Raw genomic sequence first — 25798 nt, 5'->3', positions numbered from 1 at the left:
GACTGAGTGACAGTGACAATAGTGAGCTATGAAAAGACATTGGCTCTGGTGTCTCTTCATATCAGACGTACCTCTTGGGAGGTGCATCCACGACCTAAAAGGATTATTGAGAGTTATTATGAGAGTATTGTAGTGAGGAGATGATGTACTATTGATAGAGAGAGAGAGAGAGAGCCAGAGATAGTCAATTCTATCAAAACAGTGTAACTGTATATGAGAGATTGAGAAAGAAAAATATGAAGACATTAAAGATGAATACTATGTGATTGATTTCCATTCAAAGACGGTGTATTATTCTATGTTCTTTGTTCTATTGAATAATTCTATGAAGATGTTGAAGATTATGGTTAATTCTATCAAATCCGTGGGAGATATTTATAATGATGCTGCGTGAAGAATTGCTGTTTTCTTTGTTTTGGTTATCAAAAGAATGAAATAAAAGCTTGTTGATGTTACAAGATAGATTTTCTTGTAGTAGAATCCCCTTTTTCTTAGTGTTCCTCTTGGGGCTCCATGTTTTTGCTGCGTAGCCGGGGAAACTTGCCATCAACAAGCATAAGAAGAGGTTGAAAATGAAGGAAATGGCATTGCCAAGAAGAGGAGAACTCAATGGATGTTTGCAAAGTTCCTTCTTCCACTGAAGAGTTGGAGATTCTCATTATCAAAGCCACTTTCCACAATAAGTTCATCCCACAATGGCGAAAACATATCACCATCATGATGCATGCTCTATGTGGTGGACTGTTTCCTCTTCCTGTTGAAGCAGCAAAAACTTGCATCTTGGTGGAAAATTGTTTGGGAACAAACTGAGTAGCAGAAACAAAGAGAATGATCATCCATGGAAGATTTGGCATTCATTGAGAAGTTTCCAGACATCATCAAGTGGGAGATCATGAAGAAGCTTCAGGAGTCGTGGTCTGTGGAGGTTCACGAAAAAAAGAAGGAAAAGACTTGGAATTTGTTCATGGATGCTCAATAGCAAGATACGTGGGATGCTTGGTGCACTGACAATCTTATGTTTGTCCAATTAGCAACCCATTGGAAGTTGGTAGACAGAGTGTTTTTCACAACATACACTGTTGAAACCCTCAAAAGCTGGCATTATTATAATGACACAACAATGATCCTAAGAAGAATGAGTTTTGATACTTTCAGAATGGAATATCTTCCCCTCCGTAGTGGTTTGAAAGTCGAATTTAGAGATGTTGAAAAGAAGGAAGTAGAAGAGATGGTGGCTAGAGAATCCATCAGAGACTGAAGCCCCTCTTTGATACTATCATGTTGAGTACAGAACAACTGGTTGGAGCCAACCCCCTGATGAATGATGCAATCAAGAGGCAAGCATTAGAACAAGTCTAGAGGTACGTGAGAAGAGAGAAGGCAAAAAACAAAGCTGAGAACGAGCTAGCAGCAGAAGCCTCCTTTGACGCCATAAAAGCACTCTTTACAGAAGTCCCCATGGTGACTCAAGGTCCCCTTCCTAGTCAGATTCATCCTGGAAATATTGATAAGAGGCTAGAAAATGTAGTCCCATTGCCAGTTTTTAAGGGAGAGTACAATGAAGACCTTGATCTTCATGTAGCAGAGTTCATGGTAGCATGTGTGGCTAACAATGCCAGAACCCCTGAGCATTGGTTAGCAATATTCCCCACCACTTTCAAGGGCGCGGCGTTTCAGTGGTATGAGAGACAAGTAGCAGGAACTTTTGGCACATGGGACAACCTGAAGTTGGCCTTCCTCACTAAATTCAAGCGTGAAGGTTTCGAAGAGCAGATGTGAGAGGAGTTCATGGACCTAAGTTAGTCCTCTGGAGAAAGAGTAGAAGCTTATGTCTTGCGAATGGAATCCATCCTGAAGAGATGGACTAACCATCATTTGGACGAAGGTATTCAGAAAGGAGTGTTTCTTAGAGGTCTACAACCAGAAGTTCGCAAGTTCGTAGAATTGAGAAGACCAATCAATCTGCAAGTTGCAGTGGAAGGTGCAAGATTGTATGACAAAGTTGAAGCAAGGCTGTCAATGACTCCAGGAAGAGGAGTCTTACCTCCTCCTATGTCAGGAATGGTATACCCACCAAATGCAGTCCCAGGGACAGTTCCCTAATCCTATCCCTAGATGCAAACAGTGCCGCAATATAATGCACCTAATCCACTATGGTCACCACAGGCGACAGTGCCTCAAATGATGGTTCAACCACAACAACAGTGGCCTCAAACAGTTCCTCCAATGGCGACTCAACAACAGTGGAATCCTACTAGCTGGAATCAATAACCATAAGTCTGAGCAAGAGCTTTGAATCAAAGCCAGAATAGAGGACCTTCTGGAGCGACTCAACCAGTGTATGCAGTAATTACTGACGCTTCCCAAAACCCTACTACAAGCACTTCAAGAGGTGAAAATCTGAAGGACTACTTATCCAACTCAATTGCAAGTATCAAGAAAGAGCTTCTAGATGTGATTACAGAGTAGCTACAGACGCTGAAGGTAAATATAGCCAATATATCCACTCTTGTGGGAGCTGGAAGAGATGTGATGTGCTCTAATACATGGTGGAGAAAGTGTCATCAAGCGAGACATTTAGCCACTGAATGTACCCAAAAACCAACCATTCTTGGAGCCTTCTGTTCCTACTGTTTGCGGAAGAACCATACAGAGGATATTTGCTCTTTGAAAGAGATGCAAGAACGAAGATAGAAGGATGAAAATGTAAGACTCAACTTTCTAGAATCCTAAATGACAACACAGGATATTGGACCAAAGCCTAGGGAATTTGGTTCTAATTTCGGTCCAAGAAGGTTTCCCTCTCAAAGTTACAGAGGACAACAATTTGGTGGTGGTCAGAGATTAGAGGTGGAATGTTACAGGTGTGGAGAAAAGGGTCATATCTCCCCAAATTGTCCAAACCCTAGATGATCTGTGGATTACAACCCCTTATGCAACCGATGCAAAGGTGAAGGCCACACTACGAAGGACTGTCCAAGCCCAGCCCCTGTAAAGGCCAATGTCATTGATAGCCAATAGAAGGTACAAGAGCATGCCTCCAATTTGGTAGAGTTGGAAGTTGCCGCTGTCATGCGCACAAAGAAGAAGGAACCCAATGTTTAGAACGAAAATAATTCTCCTGCCAAGACTGTGAAGTTCAACCTACCAACAGAGGGACAAAGCCGTACAAAACAGAACAGTGCAGTACATAGCATTGCAGTGCCACAGAGAGTTACAGAGATAGTCCCAGAAACATGACCAGAGGTGCAGGAGATAGATGATACAGAAGCACTTCCAGAAATAGAGGAAGTGACAATTCTGCAATTACTAGAAGAAAAAGGAAAGATGAAAATGGGTGTAGCCACATTCCCCACAGCAGGCTGGAGAAGCCTATGGATCCTATCAAAGATTATGACTTGGTCAAAGACCTAGACACTTTTAAACCAAACCTAACATTCCGACAGTTGCTAATGCTATCTCCTAGCTACCGAAAGAAATTCAAAAGCATCTTGACAAAAAGATGTGGATTAAGGATTGCTCCTTCAACAGCGACCAATACCAATAAGGCCTCGGAACCTGTAAAGGAAGTCGATGTGACTAATGCCTTCCTAGATCGTGGAACCCCAGAGATTAGTGTATGGATAGAAGGATGCTTTATTTTAGATGCATTGATTGATGGAGGCTCATCAGTAAACATAATGACGGATGTGACAATGAAGGACTTAGGGTTGCAAGGAATTCAACCTACACAGTGGCTTATCAGATTGGCAGACTAAAGCAAAATTAAACCGTTGGGCATCCTCCCATATGTAAAAACAACCCTTGCAGGAAGAGACTATTAGCTGACATATCTGGTGGTCAAGCCAAATTCTTATGGGACCTCATACCCTCTGATGTTGGGAAGACCTTGGCTTTTTGAAACAAGAGGCAGGACGGATTGGTTCAAAGGAACCCTAACCCTAGGCAGAGGACCCAACAAAGTAGTGTTGAAGTTGTATGGATCGCAAAAAGGCAATGGATCCACATCCATTGAAGTTATAACTGACTCCTCTAATGAGGTAACAGATGGTACATCAGGAGATGAAGAGGCTATTAAACAGATCTTTCCTAAGAAAACAGAGGCACAATCCCTAACCGTGGGTACTGCAAGACAACTGCCAAGGGAAGGAAAATTCTTGTCCATGGGAGAATACCTCCTGCCTCAACTAGAATTAACTTCTGAAATCGCCTCTTACAGTGAAATAGAAGCATAGATGTACTGTTCTCCCAGTTACATGACAGCCGCAGAGATAGAATAGAGGTAGAACAGAGACAGAGTGGATACAGAGACAGAGCAGAGGTAGAACAGATATAGAGAAGTAATAGATACAGAGATAGAGGAGATGCAAAATAGAGACAGAGCGAATACAGAAACAGTCACAGACACAGAGCCAGATCCAGAGCTAGAGCCAGAGACAGAAGAAAAGTCAGAACCTGTAATAGAAGCAGAAGCAGATGCAGAGGCAGAAGATTTGTTCTTCTCCTACAGAGCCTCTATAGAAGGAGAGACAGAGCCTCCAGAGGAAGAGGATGAAAATGATAAGGAAGAAAATGAATCAGGTTATGAAAGTGTAGATGAAGAATTTCCTCTGATAGTGGATGATCTTATTGATGTCCCTACAGAGACCTCAGAGGCCGAAGATCTCAGGGTGTTGGATGGAACGACCATGGTTCCATTTGGGTTGGCCAATGGACCACAAAGTATGCATAATCTGTATAAGCAATGGATTAAAATCATAAAAATTAAGTTTACTAGTGGCTCCTGTTGCCCTGACCATTCAGTCTAGAGAAAAGATGATGATGATGCCCCCTGCCATATGTGATATTCCTAGACGCATCCTCTGAAGATGAATCCCTAAGTCTAGAAGAAATTACCACTCACACAGAAGCAAACAAAGGTCTGATACCCTTCCAGCAACCTCAATAGAAAAATGAGTCATCTGTTTAGAAGGGGGACACTGGTTCTGGTGGAACATCAGACGAGGATACTACTCTCTTGAAAGAGTCAGACCTCTATCCAGAAGCAATCTGTGGGACATATATCCGCGAAGTGGAAAGTGAAAGACAAGTAACGTTCATGGATATTGACGGTACTGAACGCCACCTGAAAGTGGGCCTCAATCTTTTAGAAGAAGAATTAGTGGTCATGCGAGACCTACTCAAAGAGAATTTAGATGTGTTTGCTTGGTCATACAAAGACCTAAAGGGGATTGAATCCACAGTATGCCAACATCACATTAACCTAGATCTTGATGCCAAACCTGTAAGGCAAAGACAAAGGCGTATGAAACCTAATTACTCTGCTCTGGTGAAGGCTGAATTATTGAAACTTCTTGAAGCAGAGTTCATCTATCCTGTGGCTAATAGTGAGTGGGTTTTGCCCATTGTGGTAGTACCCAAGAAGAATGGGAAACTTCGAATATGTGTCAACTTTCGAAAGCTGAATTCGAAGACAAAGAAGAATCATTTCCCTATCCCTTTTACAGACTAACTGTTGGATACAGTGGCAGGCCATGAGCTCTATTCCCTCTTTGATGGATTCAGCGGATATAACCAAGTCCAAATCGTAGAAGAGGACCAATCCAAAACAACCTTCACCACAGAATGGGGGGCTTATGCCTATATAGTGATGTCATTTGGGCTCTGTAATGCTCCTGCCACCTTCCAACGAGTAATGATGGCTGCCTTCCAGAATCATTTGCATAATTTCATTGAGGTGTATCTTGATGACTTCTGTGTCTATAGCTTGATTTGTGAGCACTGGGGACACCTGGAGCAATGTTTTGACAGATGCCAAGAGTATGGGATTTCTCTCAGCCCCGACAAATGTGTCTTTGGCACCTCCTCAGGAGTTCTCTTGAGCCATATTGTCTCAGCACAAGGGATTGCAATAGACCTGGCGAAGATTGAGAAGATTGCTGCTTTAATAGCACCAACAAACCTCAAGCAATTGAGAGGATTTCTTGGCCATGTGGGCTACTACAGAAGATTTATTGCACATTTTGCAACCAAGGTAGCCCCTCTGCACAAGCTCCTAAGTAAAGATGCAGATTTCCTTTGGACTGATGACTGTAAAGAAGTCTTTAATGCCCTAAAACAGTGCCTTATCCAAGCACCTATTTTACAACCTCCTGATTGGACGGAGTTCCATGTGCACACAGATGCATTAGTTTAGGGGCTATGTGCTATCCTATGTCAAAAGGGCCCCTCTAAATTAGATCAACCGATATATTATGCAAGCCGAAAGGTCACTGATAGGGAACGGAACTACACAGTGACAGAGCTTGAGTGCTTGGCAATGGTGTTTGCACTGGAGAAGTTTCGACAATATCTATTGTCAACGCATTTCAAGTTCTACGTGGATCATGAAGCCCTGTCCTTCCTAATGAACAAAGCAGATGTTAAAGGATGATTGATGAGATGGTTGCTACTATTCCAAGAATTTGATTTTGAAGTAGTCACTAAGGCTGGCCGTTCCCATGTTCTAGCCGATCATCTATCATGGATCCCTCAAATAGAAGACAAGGAACAGGATGATCCAGGCCTTCCTGATGCTTCTTTGTTTCTAGTTGAAACAATTACTCTCTGGTATGCAGAGATAGCCAATCTCCTAGCAACTCAACAGTATCCTCTTGGCATCTCAAGCCGTGAGAAGAAAAAGCTTCTGTTAGAATTAGCCCCCTACGCCTTGCTAGGCGGTGCATTGTACAAGAGAGGCAAAGATGAAGTATTGCGAAGATGTGTTGTAGGGGATGAAATCGGTATAGTATTGAAAGCATGCCATGACAAACCATGTGGTGGACACTTCGTAGGAGAAGCGACAGCCACATGAAGGCTCTATTGGTGAGATACTGGTAGCCGACCCTCCACAAGGATGCATATGATTACTGTAAAAGATGTGATGCTTGTCAGCGAATGGGAAAACCCACCAAAACAAGTGCCATGCCACTGCAATCCATTCTTCCCCTAAAGACATTCGAGAAGTGGGGGATTGATTTCGTGGGTCCTATTGATCCACCCACCAGACGGAAGCAGAATAGATACATCCTATTATGTACGGATTATGTCACAAAGTGGTGTGAAGCTAAAGCTCTGAAGCGGGACGATGGTAATAGCATAGCCCTGTTCATGTACGAGAATATTATCACCCGTTTTGGCAGTCCCCTTGAGCTGAGCCAATGGCCAAGTTGAAGTCACTAATCACATCCTTTGCTTGATTTTGACAAGAATGATTGCCGCACATCATCGTGACTAGGACGATCGATTTACAGAGGCCCTCTGGGCATACAAAACCTCTCATAAGGCAGCTACAGGACAAATCCCTTTTCAGCTAGTGTATGGTATAGAAGCCGTCTTCCCTATTAGCTGGAATTGCCCTCTCTGCGAGTGGCAGTTAAAGACCACTTGGGAGATAATGAGTCACTACAACGTCGTCTCCTGTACTTGGAATGCTTAGATGAGATACAACGGATTGCCCTATAGTGCATGGAAACCACTCAAGCGCAACGCAAAGCTTATCATGACAGTTTCATCAAGCACAAGGAGTTCAAAGAAGGTGATATTGTCATAGCCTATGATTCGAGGTTTGACAAGTTTCCTGACAAGCTTCAACAATGGTGGATGGGCCCGTACAAGGTGCTTGCTGCTGTCAATACTAACAGCTTTGTTCAGGTGCAAACCGTTGATGCCTTTGATGATCCCTTTCTGATCAATGGCTATCGTCTGAAGATGTACTTCCCTCCCTGGGGATCTTGACAATCACAATCTACCTACCCTTTCCCTTTTGGGCATTGCACTGTCCTTCTTGTCGTGCTTCTGATAGCCCTTATGATTCTCCTCATGAGGCGGTCTCGTTCTGCTAGCCCCTCGCAGAAACCTCTCAACCCGACCTTGTTCTCTTCTCGTTTGATCCAACAATGGTGGCGAGGTTGGTCATGACACATGGTATTTCTACCGTTTTCTTTCTTAAACGAAAAAAAAGGAAAACAGAAAAAAGGAAAAATAACAAGAGAAAAAGAAAAAGAAAAAGAAAAAAAAACTGTTATGGGAGAAAAGGAAAAAATTCCCTGTCATAACAGGCCTCGTTCCAAGAAAATGTGTAAAGACCCTTTGGCGGGAAGCTGACTGTGGAAAAGATGGTAACAACCCTTAGTTCAGGATAGCTGACTCACCAGCATAACCTTTCCAGTAAGTAATTTGAAGCCACCTCCCTTGGTGCGCTGTCTCTGTGATATCAGTCTGTCTGCCCTTCTTAACAGATGACTCTTCTTACAAATCATTGAAGTACTAGACTTGTTGGATGCCTCCCTAGGTATGCCTCTTCCTCAAGATCCTGATGACAACAACAACCGTCAAGATCTTCATCATCAACCCCTTGAGTGATGTGAGCTTTCATCCTAACAGGATGGGGATGTGAGAATGGGTTGCCCTCTATATCTTTCAATAGAGCGTGAGATAGAGGGTGGGGTGAGTGACCAGTTTTTTCCTTCAAACCAAATGAGAGGTGAGATGTGTGAACGAAGTGTTGCATGCGCGGGGGGATGGGCCTCTCAATGCATAATGCACGATCTGTTCCTGTGCACTGCACCATAAGGCTCCCTGGCCTTCCTTTTTGCACTGTATGCCGGCATAGGATGGGATGCACAGTTGCACCATCAATTGCGGACAAGGCATACAACCTCTGCACAAGTGACTGTGAGGATTACATCAATGGGTTTCAGGAATGGGTTTCCCTCTGTATCTTTCAATAGAGCGTGAGACAGAGGGTGGGCTGAGTGTGACTAATGTTTCTTCAATCAATTATCGAGAGGTGAGGATTGAGGGACGTTGCAACAATTGGAGTCATGTACATTTCTGTTTCCCTATGCACCCATGGGATGGCTCTCTGCCATTAGCACATGACACGTCATTCTGTCCTGTACATTGCACTACAAGGCTCCCTAGCCTTTCTCCTTGCACCTATGCCAGACGGGTTGGACGCACTAATGCACCATCAATTGTGCACCCTGGCATGCTCTTTCTACACCATCCCCTTGTTGATTCCTAAACCAGGTGTAAGCTCTAGGTTTCATCAGTATTCACTCGAGTGATGTTAGTAATGGGGCGAGTGACTGCTCTTTCAATCCATTTGAGTGATCGTGAGTTGAGTGCAATATCCCTCGTCATCGACGAATTTCCTGTGATTCCTTCAACCAGCTACCTCCCTGGGTGCTGCTGCTTGGTCTCTGCCACGAAGTACAAAGGACGTGAGCTGTGAAGACACCTTGTTACCTCCTGCAGGTCGACAATGACACAAGACGCAACCTCGATAGTCGATATCCCCCCTTGGTAATATGGGCCAAGTTTTTCTAACCCTACACCTTCTGTTTCTTAGTAATGGTCATGTCTTAAGTATGGGGACATTTGTGGTTGGTCTGATGTGTGGTACTAGGTCCTTCTTGTTTGGTTTACCCTTCCTGCTAAGGTTTTAAGTGTGGGGATGTGTCCTTGCGCGTCTATGTTGCATACCCCTATGCATATACCTTGTTCTGATCATATATCTACGCCATGGTTTCATTTTACCATGATGGGGTCCCTTCCCCACTCTTCCGTTCTATTTCACCCTATCCCCGGAGCTGTTCCTTGACTGTTTGCCTTTATCATTTGTTTTGTGACTTTTCCATACGAATGTACCCTACGATCACTGAAACTCACATCCAACCTTATAGCCGTGGGTTTCCCTTTGAATTGCCTATTTTTCCTTTTTACCAATCCCTATTCCGACAGATGGTTCTAAAGTTATTAATTTTTGAAGCGATTCCCGTAAATTGAACGGTTTTCCATGTGAAGGCGTCTTTATTGCTTCGGAAACTTGTTCTGCTATGCCAGCCATGTCCTACCCATTCCCCCTAATATTTTTTCCTTTTACTTCCTATCATTCCAATGCATGGTTCATCTGCTATTATTTTTTGCGAGTTTTCGGGCCTTTTTCGTGCTTGTTTTTCACAATTTTCCATGTGAACTTGTCCTATTTGCATCAGAATTCCAATTTGATTTGACAGCCGTGTCTTGTCAGCCTTTCCCCCACTTTTTTCTTTTTCCTCCCCCCTCTTCCGACTATTGGATTTTTAGTTATTAAATTTTCCGAGTGTTTTTGGGTGTGATTTTCATGTTTTTTCCACGTGAACCCCTCCTAATTCCTTTCTAACTAAGTTTTGATGCATTATTCCTGTGAATCCCTTTCTTTTGGACATTTTTCCTTTTTATTGTCCTCTATTCCGGTGCACGGTTCTTCCCGTATTAATTCCTGAGTCCATTTTTGGGGGTTTTCCCATGTGAACGCGTCCTATCTTGATCGGAACAGTGTTTGGCCATGATCGGGTTGTTGGACACATTTTTCTACACATTTTTCCTTCTTTCCACACTTCATTCTGATGCACGGATTTTTCGTTATTAATACCCGTATGTGTTTTCGTGCTTGTTTTTTGTGGTTTTTCTACATGAATACCCAGATTTTGCCCCGGACCTGGTGTTGCATGTTTCCATCATTTTCCCCTCGTCTCCCGACACATTTTCCCTTTTTACAGATTTTTGATTCGACGAACGGTCTGCATTTTATTAAATTTTATTCATTTTTGCCGTGCGACCGCGTTTCTCATGTCGCGCGTGAATGCACTTGTTTCTGGTTTTATGCGCCTCGGGACGCCCTTGTGAAGTTTGTGGTTCGTGCATTGTCGTCCCTGCCCCATTTGATCTCGTCATTGCAAATGTTGTTACGTCTGCTTGCGCATGTGCGCAGGACGGGGGTGCGTTATTTTCCATAGTCCTATTCAATTTCTTTTTATTATTAAAAAAACCAAATTAAAAAAAATCAACCACACAATAAACCAAAAATACACACTAAAAATATAATACATAATAATAATATTAATATTAATAACAAAAGACAAAAATAACAACAAAAACCCAAACCACACAACATTAAATGACACGAAAAAAAAACAAACAACTAAATTTACAAAATTTCAAAATTAAAAACATTTAAAAAAAACAACCAAAACGAACAAAAATAAAACACACATTTTTAACAAAACCATATATCTTCTCCTCCACGTGCTCCCCTCGTCGTCGTGCCTAGCACTTGTCGCTGTGGTCCTCTCGTCGTCGCTGTTGCTGCCGGACCTCCTCTGTCCACCGTCGTGCCTGTCGCCGGATCTCCTCCCCCATCTCGTCGTGCCTGCCGCCGGACCTCCTCTGCCCCCCATCGTGCCTGCCGCCGGATCTCCTCCCCCATCTTGTCGTGCTTGCCGCCCACGGACCTCCTTCTCCCCCATCTCATTGCTGCATGCCGCCAGACCTCCTTTGCCCCCCGTCTCTGCGCTGTTGCCCGCCGCCGTCCGTGGCCGGGACGCCGTCGCTTGATCGCCGGTCCTCCATCTCCTCCTCTTCCTTCTCCTCCTTCACCTCTTCCTCTTCCTTCTCCTCCTCCTCTCCACCTCTTCCTCTTCCTCCTCCTCCTCCTCTCCACCTCTTCCTCTTCCTTCTCCTCCTCCACCTCCACCTCTTCCTCCTCCTTCTCCTCTCCACCTCCTCCTCCTCCTCCTCCTCCATGCGGCGGGCCACCTCCCCTTTCCCCCCTCTGGTCAGTTAACTTACACTAACCCTAGTTAACTTAAATTCACCCTAGTTAAATTAAATCGCCTCTAGTTAATTAACCTAACCCCTAGTCCGCCATTCACATGCAATCATCCTTTGCTGTTCACACGCAGCTTGGATACCGCCTTTTATTTTCCAACCCGTAAAATACAAAAAAATACACATAAAACACGTACAAATTCCAAAAATTCATTAAAATTCATTTAAGATTTAGAAAAATTACCCAAAAAATCTAAAAATTTTCTAATATTGCTAAAATAATTTGGAATATATTTTTTGAACTCTGTGAAGTTGGATTGCACGAGGGCTAAGTAAAAATAAAAAAGGACAAGAAAAAATCAGAAAAGAGTGGAAATATCCCTTTTTGTAAACCATTCTTTGGTGGACCAAGACTAGGAAGTTTATATCTCCACCTCGAGATGAGGAAGGCAATATACTTGTAAAACGACCTGAGAAGTATGAAGCATGGAAAAAGTTACACCTTGCTATTTTAGATTAGAGCAATGGGGGAAAAACAAGGATTGCAAAGGCAGAAGTGTGGATACACCTAGATAGATTAGCAACTCTCTTACAAAAGTTGAGGTTTAGGGATGGTGATGTCAATACATTTAAAGAGAAAGTTGCTAGATTTCATAAGTCCATGGTGGAGGCATGGACTACAAAAAATATAACACACTACATGGTCAATATTAACACCATTACAAAAAAATATAATCATTTTGAATTAGTTTGTGTTTCTAATCTCTCTTCTTGTGCAGCATATACTTGAAGCACATGGTCCATACTTTGCAGATCAAGGAAGTTTGGCAGTCAGGTCAACTCAAGGCATGGAACGATCTCATTGGCAATCTCACCGTGCTTTTCAAAAAGCAATTGATCATGGAGGTGGCATCAATGATTCCAATTCTATGAGGCAATTATTACAATGGTGGTATAGGATATTAGAGATATGATATGAGAAAAAAGAAAACAAGTCCAAAACCTCTCAAGAAGAATTTATAAGTAGGGGAATATATGAAGTGAGAAAAGCAAGATATGAAAACAACATAGCTAGACAATGCTGTGCAGAATGGTTGGCAACCCAAGAGAGAGATGGCAAAAAATGGAGACCTAGATAAAGATAATACTTTTGATGCATTTAGAGTCCACGAGAGAGCATAGGTACCCATGATATGACACATCAATACTCCTATCTTTAACATGAGATGTCTTGCAAATTTTGTTTAAATTTTGAAGGTTTGTCACTATGTTTTTCAAACTCGATTTCGAACTATCTTTTTTAATTTTAAAGTTCATTTACACCACATTAAGTTTAAAAGTTTCATACTTAAGTCAAGTCTCTCATTTCATTTTTTCCCATTACTCTTCACTCTACCCTCCACCTTTCTATCCTTCATCATTACAACCATGGCATGTTCTAAGCTTCCTATCAAGAAGGCATCTGCAAGAGCAAAAGCTCAACACTCTTCCGAATCTAGTGAGCATACTGTGAGTGACAAAGGTCACTTGGTAACAACGGTGGCCCTATTGCAGCTAATAATGGTGGTGCTACAGTGTCTAACAATGCTAGCCCTAGTGTGGTCAATAATGATGGTTCACCATTGTCCAAAAATGGTGCAATACACTATCTACCGTGTATTTCATGGTTTTGTAATGCCAAATCTGATATTTGATATTCTATTTTTCCACGATTTGCATTATGTGTATTTTCAAGTTTCTAATTTTGAAAGTAGTTTTGCTGAGAATAAATTCAATGCGCAATTATGCACACATCAATGATTAGTAGTACATGGGTCGATGCACTATATCTTTAATGTATTTAGCGGTTTGGCAACACTATATCTAATATGCGATATTTTATTTGATCCATGATTTATTTTTTGTGAATTTTTAAGTTTCCAATATTTCACATAGTTTAGTTGACAACACATCTAATATGTAGTTGCGCACACTCAGTGTGGTGGTGAGTTTTTCTATTATTAGTCAAGTATAATCCAGTTAATGCATTTTTAAAAAATGATTGAACTATCAATTTTATAAATCAAAATCTGGTGAAACTTCACCCACATGCTAGGCATCATAAAAACTCATGGATATTAAAAAATTATCCCCATCAGAAGTCTCTAGGACACTTGTCCGAAGGCTTGCATCTGGGGCCCTGAATCTGGAGATTTAGGGCCCTAGATGCTAGTCTCCAGACAGGTGTTCTAGAGATTGAATTTGGGGATCTAGGGCCCTAGACGCAGCCTCCAGACAAGTGTTCTAGAGATTGAATTTGAGGATTTAGGGCCCTAGATGCCAGCCTCCGAACAAGTGTCCCAAAGACTTGTGATGAGGCTTTTTTTTTTTGGTAGTTGATGTACCCTAAAGGAGTCCACAGGTAAAATTTCACGTCAATCGGTTCACTAGTCGAATTTTTTCAAAGTCTAGATACATCAGTTCAGGTTTTAGGGTTTTTTGAAAGTTTTTCTATAAGTTTAAAGTCTCACCTCATTTTACACATTTCACTTTTGAGTTTTGAGTTTTCTCTCCTAGAAAACATAACACGCACCAAGCAAGCGGCCCAGAGACACCCCCTAGAAATCCTATGCACAGGCCACCTCCCCCACCTCCACCACCACCACCACCACCACCACAACCACACCAACATCACAAGCATTGATGGAAGCTAGACACAATGGCTATTTGTGAGATTTGCCATTATCAGAAGACCATGCACCTCCTGATACCAAAGCCTCCATTCTAGAAGCTAGTGCATGAGACTATGGATGACATACTCATTACGAACAACATGGGGCACTTCCCCTCCAAATGGAGCACACTTGCAACAACTCGATCGTTGGATTGCCCAAGCCCTCCTTGCACTATAAGAAGCTCCGGAAGCTTACGTCATCGACTTGTTCAGAGACTCGGTCTATATAGTAGTACATGCACGGAGAGTCACCGTCACCGATAGGGATTTGCAGATACTGAGGTTCTTCTAGCGGTGGAAGGATAATCCTCGTGGAGATAAACAAAGATAGGGGTGTACTAACAAAACATATATGGAATGTAGCTTCCAAAGAGATTTTGTAAAACCTTGGTTGTAATGGATCCCATGTAAAATATTATGAATGTGAATACAAAATTTTTGGAGCATTTTATTTTTGTTTATTCACTTGTTATTTGTTTTATTTATGTCTTTGAGTTATCGTTACATGCGTTCGAACAAATACATATTGCACACAAACTCGATAAAGCACTACGAATTAAATTTAGGGTATGAATCATATTGCGTATAAATATAATAAATAAACGTAACATTCAAGTAAAAAATAGTAATAAATTATGTGTATAACAAACTACATTGTACACAAATCTAATAAATATAGATTTTCATTACTTCAAGAGAATATTGCAAATTACACTACGTTGGTGATGAGATATCATTTGGTAGTAAGTACATCTACTCTCTCCTAGGCTTCTTTGAGCTACACTCTCCATGGTCAAAGCTATTCTTGATCATATGCAACAACACATTTTGCCCTAGTAGTTCTTGCTAACGACATTGGGGTCTTCAAAACTAGCAACCATACCACAGGCTACCATGGAAAAAAGTGGCCCAGACCTAGTACTAGAGAATAAGTAGAGGAGCTTTGAACGTCAAAGTGACACTACTTTCTCCAAGCTAGAGTTTGTTGGGGATGGTCTTGAAGGGCCTAGCCTTCGTTAATACCCTCAACTTCAAGAAGTTCTCAGCAAAAGTCGGAGAGCATGTGTGTAATATTTCCACGCAATAAAAGTTAGTTGGTTAGTTCAAAAGTTAGTTAGTCAATTAATAAGTTAGTAAGATTACTAACTAAAGACTAACTAAGGTAAAAACTGATTAGCATTAATAGCTAATAATTTTCATTCAATTAAAAATATATTTAAAAAAATTCAAGAGTCATAAATCTGACATTTTTTTTGGATTGATAAAGACCGTAGCCACCCTTCACGAAAAGTACAATGTGAACGGGACTTATGAGCCATATTAATCACTAGTATTAATGTGTATAGTTTGAATGATCCAAAAATATTAGATTCTTGGGGGTTAGAAAAACTATTATATTTTAGATATTATCCTAAAAAGATAGAACTAAAAGTCATTTAAAAGAAAAGACAAGTGATGTTTTAGTTAGTTTTGGAGATTTTATAAAAAGAGAAATAAAGAAAAGTGATTGGCAAAATCGCGCGCATCGCGATCACAGTCTACAGGCAGTAGACAACACTTCAAATAGGGAAAAGAAAAAGGAGTGAACTAAGAGCTTTCTAACCAAGTGTCTTAGTGTTTTACCCCCCTTTTGGAGCTAATGCAACCATCAGATTTATGATCTGAGCATCAGATCACTGAGTCTTCTAAGAGCCCCTCCACTCTTGTTCTTAGACTTATCCCCTCCTCTCTAATTTGGGGAGGCACAAGGAAGCATAAGGAGACCCCGAAAGGCTGCAAGAGAGAGGGAGAGAGAGAGTATACCCCTCCAAGAGATTGTGTGTGTGTGTGTGTGTGAGAGAGAGAGAGAGAGAGAGAGAGAGAGAGAGAGAGAGAGAGAGAGAAGAGTTACCCCGAGAGGCTGCACAATTTCCCTCTATCTCGATCCTCGATTTAACCATCTTCTCTTTCGCTCTCCCATCTCAAATCTATTCCACCTTCTTAATCTCTTGAGTCTACTTGCAGACAATGGCCTCCAAGCAAAGAATGTCACATGTAGATGACAATCCTACAACCAGCAACAAAGCTTTGGGCGAAGGCATCACTATCAATCCAATTGCGGTACCGGTCATAAGTAATGTATTTTCAAATTGATAGATGGTTGTTTTAATGCTCGCAAGAGATACATTAGGCTCCGTACCTTGTGGTGCTAGAATAGTCATTGAAAAGGATAAATCACATCTCAAATATTCAAAGATGAAGTTTGTGAAGTGCTTGTATCAAAGGGAGTTAAATTGTACCTGCATAGCATAAGCAATATATGGGACACTAAAGTATTGAGCATCGATGAGTCTTTGATTAATCTTTACCAATGATAATATTGTTTAAAGTTCGCAAATGCATATACATGGTACATACATGGGAGAGATTATGTAAACTTTACATCGATGACATGCGACTCCTTGCCTTAGGAGAAAGGAAGATAAAGCCAACAAAAAATGTTGCATAGTAGGAAAATGCTAAAAGATAATTGTCACTTAGAGAAGAGGCATAAATGCTCTTGCTAGATTGATTAATTTGCATTGAAATGATAGGACTTACGTCATGTATAGTATTGGAACCTTTAGCATATGCCTTAGGCTAAAGGAGGGAATATTAAGTAAATTCCACTCTTTGACCCCAAGGGGGAGAGTAAATATGCGATGGAATTATTGTTGCGTCTATTATTGTATTGTTTGGGATAAATACAATTAGTTTTGTTGGTTGATTGAACAACACCCTAAATGTTTTTCTTTCAATCAAGGGATTGTTGCATTGTGATTTGGATAAATATTCCAAGGCTTGTGTTGATGGCAAATGAATGGCAGGGGTCTGTAATGACAAGTTGCCATGGGAATAAAGGAATGGTTTTCTAGAAGATGATATTAGGGTTGATTGCTTTGATTGTGCTTGAATTTTAATTGGATTAATTACGGAAGGATATTTTGCATGCGTGGATCATCTCCAAGATCACATCGTGGATTATCCCAAGAGGGCACTGCTCGATTCACAAGCCAATGGTCGAGTGGTGAAAAGGCCAACCACGGAAATGACATCTCACTCCTAGAACTCTTGTGGGTTAGGTGGAGCTTTGGACACCCCTTGACTGTCTAGAATGGAGTTGGAGATCCCTGTGAGTCCAATGTCTCGGATGTTGGAAGATCCTATTCTAGATAAAGGATGGAAATTTCGGTGCCATGAGATTTGGACTAGGTACTTCTGTTGGGCAGAAGGGATACATAATTCTCATGTATGGGTAGGAGACAAAGATTAACTTAAAGATAAGTTAAGGAACTTGTTTGATAAAAGGACTGCTTGTTTTGGTTTTGTGTATGTGTTGTAAATTACGCGAACAAACTCTGTGCCCTAAAAGGCTTAATTAATGAAGCTGATTTTAAATGTCGCACATAAATGTGATAGGACCTAATTAGACAACTAAAGCTATCAAGGGAAGTGGGTGGACGGAATCCTTTGACGGGTCTGTCCTACGGCTGGGTGGTCCCAGAGAACTGGGAGGCTTCTCACAAGGATTTATCATCAGATGACTTTAGGTATTGTTAAGTTAGAACCCGATTCATGCCGCTTTAGAGGACCGGAATGGGACTATGCCCTACGGGTAGAGAGGTTGAGCGGTGCATCCCTCTCGTTTCCCATTCTCTATGAACCAAGTGCAGCATAAATCTACTTCGACTCTATTGTTCCTACTCAAAGTGGGTCATCTGAAGCTCGATGCTAGCTACTTCCTAGAGACTTGGCTGATAGGAAAGGAACCCTAACTTCAGTTCGGTCCTAAGTGGGAATGGCCGGATACTTCCGCTTTGGGGCAGACTCAGGAAGACCTGGATTGCAAACCCTGTGACATTCTTTGCGAGTGCCAGGTGGTGCTTTCTAGACTCCCCTCTCGATGGGCTGCTAAGACGTGTCCCACAAGTGGTCAAGCGGACACGTTACAATGTCTTATGGAATATAATAATGTCACTCACAAGCTAGCTGATATACTCCTTCAATGCCGAGTCCTGCACCCTTCCTTGGCTACTAGATCGGCCACAGTGTCTAGATAAAAATTCATTTATATAGACAATATCTTGCATCATACAAGTTCAATGTCAGACTCACTGTGCATGGAGCGTGCTAAATATATATAGATTGGATTCGTGCAAAAATTTAACTGTAGGGCCTCTAGGGCATCGAGAGTGTGCACAATTTTTTTTTCAGATCCATGCCTCTAGACGCGAGCCTCCAGCCCCGATCCCAGCAAAAACTTTTGTGCACACTCCTGATACCCTAGAGGCCCTACTCATAAATTTTTGCACGAATTGATAATTTTAATTCGATAAAATTACATTCTCTACATAATCTATATGTTGCTGTAATGGAGCATCCATGTCTGCTCCTGCAATTGGGCCACCCTCGTCTCTCTCTTGGGAAGGTACTGCGTAGTCAAGTCGTGTGCTTTCTTGCAACCGCTCAAACTCCTCATCTGAGATCTCATATTGTGGTGCCACATTCTCAATCTACTCTTGGATGCTCACAATGGTAGAGATATCATCGATACTCATGCCATCGTATCGAGCCACCTCATCAATATGTGTTGGTGCATCTTGTATATCAAAATCTATAAAATCTTCAGGTGGATCATGCACCATGATACAATATAGTTATTCTTTTCTTAGCTCCAAAATTTCTAGTACATCTTGCATAAGTAAATATTCCACCCCCTCGATGATGATAGCATGGAGAGAAGCGTGGGGTGGCTCATCGCTTGTCGGCGTCTCAATAGGGCAAGGAGGTGGGTGCACAATGGCTAAGCTTTGTGATGTCTCTACTCTTGGATTGAGTGTGATCTCCCCAAGCTCCCTCTGGAAGTACTCTAGTTGTGGCAGAGAGGGTGTGTCGATGTCTTCCTCATTGTCCTCTTACACCTAAGTGCACAAAACATATATGGCAAATGCTGCATCGTGCTCGATGATATCCATTGTGGCGTGGTCCTAAGATGAGGTGAACACTACTCTAGCATAGAGATGCTGTCCCACATACACGAGGACTTGATTTATTACCTTTGCATGGCTTGATCCAACATGTAAGAAATCTATGGGGACCCATCTGAGATCAGAGTTTGGAATAGAGCAAGTGAGAGGGTTTGCCGCATCACAAAAAGATGTCAATATACTAGAGCTAGGGTTTACGATGAAAATCGAGCTCTCTAGACTCAAGGTTGTGCAAAACCTAAGGTATATCTGGTCTTCTATGTGTGCGTAGTGTCTGGAGCTAATCCATGCGATGAAGACGGAAGTGGTAGCCATGGCACACAAAGAGAGAAGGAAGAAGAGCACAAGTGTAGGGAAGCAGAGAATGAAAGTGACAATGAGTTTGGAGTTATAGCTTTTATATATCTAGGGTTTTAGATAAAGGTTATTTTTAAACCCTAAAGTTTCAAATTTAAACTCTTACCTTAGTTTCTTTATTTCAATACTTTAAAGTGATCGTTAAAATTACTCATACAGACAAATGCTTCATTCTACATTATTATATCCTCAAATATACTTGGATTGCTGAGTATATTCAAGTCCAATTACCAAAAATATAGAAAATTTTTAAGAAAAGAAATCTAAAAGACCTTCAAAATCCATTGGATCCAATTTAATATTTAATTTTAAGAAATAAGTAGAAGAGATGAGCTCCTATATATCATTATACAAAGATAATATTGCATAGATTATAAAACTCTAGCCTACAATTTAATTATGATTTTAACCAGCACGATTGACTAATTACAGTATGTATTATCACATGCTTGGATCATTGTAAACTAAGATTATCTAAACTGAAAGTACTCAAAAGTTTAAAAAATTATATTCATTCTTTATTTTTTAAAATTACAAGGATTCCACTATCTGAAGGATATGTGGAGAAGCACAATGTTTACATGTCATGAATTTCTCACTACAAATCCTGGCTTTTCTATTATCTAACTTGAAATAGAAGTTGCAGAGGGGCTCATTGGACATTCATTGGATTTCTTGTCTCATAAAAAAAATGGGCCAATGGTTCTTTGCGCTGACCATAAAAGGAATATGACCATTCCACAAGATAACCACATCTATGAGAGCTGTATGTGTCTCATCTCGGGTATCTTGATCCAAGCTGATCCACTCCCCTCGCAAAAGTTGCCATCGTCCATATCGAAAGCGAATGTACATAGTTTGTCTAGCAATGAAATACTTGTAATAAAAACAAAAATAATGGTAAGTAAATGTGAATAACACAACAATTCATCTAAGCAAGACCTATGTCAATTAAATCAAGGCATTCAAAGTAGTAAAAAAAGATTTACCTGAATGTGAGATCAGATTGGTTAACCATGCACTCAATTGTCTCATTAAAATGTGTTCTTTTGACTTGCCAAGACTCACCCAATAGTTGACTCATCCATTCCTCAAATGGACACTTGCATTGATAAGTAATCTTTGTTTTCTTCAGAATATCACATGAATGAAACAAATGTGCAAACAATGAGAATGTAATAAACCAACTAAGATGCACATCTTTGGAGTATGTAGTGGCTTTCAAAGCACTATTGATGTTAGATTTTATCTTGGACTTACATGCTCTTGACAACTCCAAGCTACCAATCAACCATTCACCACTAGATAGTGGCAGCAATGGGACATGCTACAACCTCTGAGTTTCTACTACATACAATGAATTATAAAAAAAGATATTTTGAGTTGCAAGTTGACTTGCTGAGTTATTATCATAGATCAAAGAACCTATGTCTTCATGCCAAACATGTATCTTGCCGCTCAAACATTCCACATTCTGCCATTCATGCAAAGTTGATGGATATAAAGTTATCAATAAAACAAGATTAAATTAGAACACTGTAAAGATTTTTAAAAACAACTCTGATGCAAAAGAATAAACAATTAGAGAATTTAAAAACTTACTGTTTTGTTTATAATTTGCAATGTAGTTCTTGTCATGTGTTTGTGTGTATAAACATGTTGAATCAACACTTCTATTACTGTACTTGTTCTATTAAACACTTTTCTGAACTCTAAAATTTTACCTTTCCAATGTTTGCTAGGGTTTGCAAAATCCTTATGCCTGACCTTAAAACTCCCTCGAGTAATTGGGTGCATCAAAATCCAATCCAACTTATCGTACTTATTACAAATCCAATTACCGTCACTATCTTTCCTATTGAAGACCTTCACTGCAAGTATACTGATGTTTTTCCTTCGTGGAGACATCTATGATAACCAAATATAAAAGCTACCTATCAGAATGTGTATAATTTGTAAATGTTCTCTCCAAATGAAATGAATTTTAAATGGAGCAATTTAAAAAAAATATTGTACCTGTAATTCTTTTCACAAAGAAGCCCAAAGATGTTGAACAAGAAATTGACTTATAACAAGACTATTGTTCCTTCACTGGCAAATTCCTAGAGTGCAAAAACAAAAGAAATATTGAGTCAAAGCATACATATAACTTACATAGGCTTTGTCCAAATGAGTTGAAACTTAACCATGGAGCAATAGAAAAAAGTGACAATATACCTGTGGCTCTCTTTGCAAAGAAGGCCAAAGATATTGAAGAATTTGAGGTTAAAAAAATCATTGTTCTTCACTTGCGAAGACTTTTGGAGTAAAAAAACAAAAGAAAACTTGGTATGCATATAGCTTGCATACATTTTGTCCAAAATGAGATAAAATTTAACTATGGAGCAACAGAAAAATAAAACAACATACTTGTAACTTTGTTTATAAAGAAACCATAAGATGTTGAAGAAGAAGTTGAGTGTTCAAAAGATCATTGTTCTTAGCTGTAAGAGATTCCTAGAGTACCAAAACAAAATAAATTACATGTTAGGGAATGCACATAACTTGCACAAGTTTTGTCTAAACGAGATAAAACTTTACCATAGAACATCCGTGGGAGAGAACAATACACCTGTAAAGTTTTGTGAAGAAAATCTTAGGGCTTTGGTAGAACAAGCTCTACTCTCATAAAACATGCGAAACACACTCTGTGTTTGTGTAGAGGAAATGAAATTTCATAGGGTTACAAATAGGGCAAGCAACAATGAGGCTGTAAAATTTTGTCAAGAAGAAAGAAGAAACGGGGAAAGAGATATCATAAATTTGAGTTACGCCTAAGAAAGAGGGAAAAATTGAAAAGGAAAGAAATAAAAAGTCAAACATAAAAAAAAGAGTCCATATTTCTCCTAATGCACACTTATAATTATAGACAAATATATGGCCAAAAAAGATAAATTAGAATTACAATTAAAAGTGTTAAGCATATAATATTTGAACTACCTTATGACACATGATATAAAGCAAGTAATGTGCCATTTTTCTGTTATATAATATTATATACTTTTACTTTTTTGTTATATGTTATTATATACTTTAAATTTCTTTCTATTTTTAATGGCATTTCTCATTATTACACATTCATAGACATTTGCCCAGAATCTTTACATTTTCATATGGATTGGCAATTTTTAAGTTGCTAGTCCCAAGAAAAGTCCATACTATTTTGGCATTGGAAGGGTGCATTGGAGACCCTTGGATAAGTGGGCGTCAGGTAGCTTTTGTGCTTTTGTGGCGTCTGATTGTAGCTTTTGCGTACCAAGGTTAGGGCTTAGGTGTTTTTATTCGCCCAATCTACCCAGGATACAATTAACCCCTCTTGATTCGCAGGCAACTGGGCGACTGTGACTGCTGATACGACTCCGGCTTTCTCTCAATAAGAATATATGTATGGTGGCCCTGGGCTAACTATATAATATAATTATTATATTATATAGTTAACTTTTGTACATTATTATATAATGTGAAGCGACTTGTTGGGACGTAGAGCGATGTTGAGAATGTACAATTTTCCCATCCATTCAAAATATTTGGTTTGTTGAAATTTTACATTTTCGTTTTTTTAAGTACGTTCGAAAGCTTGTCACGCTTTCATTTTGGCCATATGTTCAAAAGATTATTTTCTTTCATTTTCATATAATATAATAATTATATGGTGACCCAATATATGTATGGTGGCCCTCCACCTTTCCTTAACTAATAGTATAGATGTATGGTGACCTTGGGCTAACAACCATGAAAGGATATATCATCATATATGTATGCGGCCTGCCATCCTACGTTGGGACGTAGAGCGACGACCCGCCTATTATCAAAGGTCGTCCCACCGGCCTCGACCTGCAATTATATGCCAGGACTAGCCCTTTCTTCTTCTTCTTCTTTAGGAGGAAGATGGCGTTTTGTACGTTCCTCGACAACTGATTTGGCGGCGGCCGATGCTTGCTACCCTTCTCCCGCTATTACTATTCACGGCACGTCCCGATCCCCAAGAAGATGTTTTACCTCCCCAGACATTGGAGAACGATTGGGGAGTTTTCTTCTGGAGGCCCCCTGGATTCCTGTGCAATCCCTTGCGCTATGCCAGCATGGTAGATAACAACGCCGCGAGCAGGCAATCATGCATCGAAAGGCGTTGTTGTTTCGAGGCTACATTGACTGCAGAGAAGGTCATGAACACCACGGACCCCAAACAGCAGAAAGCCTATGGATGCCAAGTGGGGGGGGATTGCTTCGACCTCAAGACATGGGAGCGAACCATCCCTGATCTGCTGGTTCGGATCGTAATCGTAGAGGGAGGCCGTGGGGGAACGGAGGTAGGCGGTGGGGGAACGGTGGGAACCGGTTCTGAGGACGTCTGCATACAATAATGTTTTAAATTGAAATTAAAAAATAATAAATCATTGAATAAATGCTTGATGTGTTAGTAACACCATTGGAGTGCGTGCGTAAATGTCTTGGGTTCAATTTTTGGAATTAAAGGTTCACAAAGTTCAAATTTGGGATTTATTATTTCACTTTTTTAAAAAGACAATTTCAATTTTTTTTCTAAGGGGCACCAGTGACGTTTACCGGTGCCTCCCCGTCATGCATTACAAAGGACAAACCATAGCACAAGTTATTTATCCTGATCCATTTCGAATCTTGCATGCCAAGTTCTCCCAAAATCGGGCCTTCAGGCAAGCTTTGATAGAGATTTCGGCCACAAGGAGCTAGTTGATATCTCCCCGATGGACTTGATGTGGGGTACTGGCGTCTCGCCGCAACAGGCCGTGCATGCAGTACGGAAGAGGGCACAACCTCTTGGGGAAGACGTTGATGAAGGTTCGTGATGCCCTTGGGAAGCAATGGGACTCATCAATGCGGAAGCGTACCCAGCGTTCCACATGAAAATAGCCTGAAAGAGCCAGCATGGATGGTCTTTTCTTCTTATCACGTTTTCATTTGAGGGTTCATGTAAATACTCCATCATTCAATATATTGCTTGCTTTGCTGACCTCAGCAAGCATAGAGGGTTTATGTAAATACTTCATCATTTAATATATTGTTGCACATTATTGATTAAAAAAACTAGGTTGATATGTGCAGTTCAGTAAAGGAGTTTGAAGTACTTCCATATGCAATTCTTGCATGCTTGTTATGTAGTAGTTTTATTGATGGTGTTTAGACATGCATCGTGTTTCGAAGCGAAGTAAGTTTGTAGATAAGTTTTTCTGTTATTTAAATACATGGAGAATGTTGAAAGGAGAATATGTATGCATATGTAGTTCAAGTCATTGATCGTGATTTTGAACATTCACATTTCTTTTGGTCATAGGCACCATGACCAAGTGGGAATAAGAATGGAAACATTGCATTTTCCAAGGTGATATCTAGGTAGGGTAAGCTTCTTGCGAGCAAGCCATCCGTCCTGAACGTCATTATTCTTTCAACGAGATGGTTATTATTACGTAATATGATGCATGCGAACTTATGCTAGTCTGATCTTTGGAATGCATATAATTGACTTGGCTTGACTACATTTTCGAGCAAACTATAACATTTTCATTCTTGTGATTTGCTTGGAGCATTAGGTCATCGGCTTGGCTTGACTACATTTTCAAGCAAACTATAACATCTTTCATTCTCATGATCTACTTGGAGTATTGGATCGAATGCAAAGCTTTCATGATGGAGCTCTATAATCATTTTGATGGATTGCCTGTTCATGATGCAAAGCCCGGTCCTTGGATGAGGATGTTCTGCTATAGCCATGTACTTTTGGATCAGTGGATTCTGTAGCATGTTGAAAGCAAACACATCCATAATATTGGATGTAGTCAAGTCAATTCTAGTAGATGACTGTGAAAGTGATCCACCATTCCAGAGACTAGAGGGATATTGAGAATAGATCAACGGTCGGTTCGCAATCGCTCTTGCCATTTTGTAGACCGAGATGGATGTATCAATGATGTTCAATAGTTGAAGCTTTAACGGCTTTGCATTGAAAATTTGTTTTGTGTAATCTGGTAAGAGTGACACCACCTATTTGTTTCTCTCTTTCCTCACAAGATGA

This window comes from Lygodium microphyllum, chromosome 10 (assembly GCF_053477565.2).
Source record: "Lygodium microphyllum isolate KBCC chromosome 10, Lygodium_microphyllum_v1.1.10, whole genome shotgun sequence".
Lineage (NCBI taxonomy): Eukaryota > Viridiplantae > Streptophyta > Polypodiopsida > Schizaeales > Lygodiaceae > Lygodium > Lygodium microphyllum.
Note: the sequence above shows the minus strand (reverse complement) of the source record.